Source organism: Mandrillus leucophaeus, unplaced genomic scaffold, assembly GCF_000951045.1.
Source record: "Mandrillus leucophaeus isolate KB7577 unplaced genomic scaffold, Mleu.le_1.0 Scaffold2, whole genome shotgun sequence".
Classification (NCBI taxonomy): domain Eukaryota; kingdom Metazoa; phylum Chordata; class Mammalia; order Primates; family Cercopithecidae; genus Mandrillus; species Mandrillus leucophaeus.
In genome coordinates this window covers 626,102-627,641 of record NW_012102031.1, presented here as the reverse complement: position 1 = coordinate 627,641, position 1,540 = coordinate 626,102, and positions in this window count along the sequence as shown.

Sequence of the window (1,540 nt, the reverse complement as noted above, 5' to 3'; positions counted from 1 at the left end):
AAAAAAAAAAAAAAAAAAAAAAGAAGAAGATGAACTAAAGCTGACTGGGAGAAGAGATGGATGAGAGGAGGCTATTTTAGAGCAGGGAGGCCTGCCTAAGGTGACATTTGAGCAGATGTCTGAATTCAGTGAGAGAGGGGCCCATTAAGTATGAGGAAGAAGAGGCCTCAGGCAGAAGGCAGTGCAAGTGGAAAGCCCCTGAGTGGGAAGCACTTCTAAGGCGTAGCAAGGAGGCCGGTGGCTGTGGCAGGTGGAGTAAGAAGAACAGGGGAGGAGGTGAGGCCACGGAGGTGATTGAGCTCCCAGAGACTGAGGCCCTTAGAGAGTGGTGGGCTGGGAAAAGACTTTGGACTCTGGTGGGGACTTTTCAGGAGGGGCCGGGCTGAGACCCATTCGGTCAGTGTGTGCTGAGTGCCTGCCCTGGGGACCCTGGTCCCAAAGGAGCCAACCTGCTTCAGGGAGTTACCACTGGTAACAAGAAACAAGACACTGTAGTGGGAGAGGCCACTGGGGAGCAGCCAGGAGCAGCAGGAACCCAGGGGAAGCTGCCCCGAGTCCCTGGGGACAGAAAATATTTGTGTGTAGGATCCATATGTGATGAAGGGTAGGGATGGGGAGGAGGCCAGATCGAGGCCTGGAGGTTCTTACATCCTGAACACCCAAGCTGGCAGGGTCATCAGAGTCCTCTGGGCTAGTGTTTTTCAAATCAGCTTCTGTGGAGCCCTGGGGAGATGACTTGGGGTCCTGAGTGGATCGGGTCCAGAACCCCCACCCCCACCCTACCACTGAACCAAAGCAACCTCAGCTTTGTCTATGTTATGTATTGAGCTTCCCATAAGCTTTTGTATGAACAAGGAATCAGTGGCTAAAACAATGCCGACAGGCCATCGATCACATACTTTACAGATTTATTGAGGCATAAGGGACACATATAATCAACTACACGTATTTCAAGGGTACAATTTGATAAGTTTGACATATGTATATACTTAAGAAGCCACCATCACCATTAAGACACTGAACATATCCTTCATCCCAAAAAGTTTACTCCTGCCCCTTTATGATTCTTCCCCCAACTCCTCTGCTCTCCTACCCCAAAATGTTCAAAAGCACTTTGGCCAGGTGGTGGCTCATGCCTGTAATCCCAATACTTTGGGAGGCTGAGGCAGGAGAGCTTGAGACCAGAAGTTCAAGACTGGCTTGGGCAACATGGCAAAATCTTGTCTCTACAAAAGCACAAAAATCAGCTGGGCATAGTGGCATGCATTTGTGGTCCCAGCTACTCAGGAGGCTGAGGTGGGAGGATCATCTGAGCCCAGGAGGCAGAAGTTGCAGTGAGCCATGATCACATCACTGTGCTCCAGCCTGAGTAAAAGAGCAAGACCTTGTCTTAAAAAACAAGGCAAGGCCGGGCGCGGTGGCTCAAGCCTGTAATCCCAGCACTTTGGGAGGCCGAGATGGGCGGATCACGAGATCAGGAGATCGAGACCATCCTGGCTAACACAGTGAAACCCCATCTCTACTAAAAAAAATACAAAAA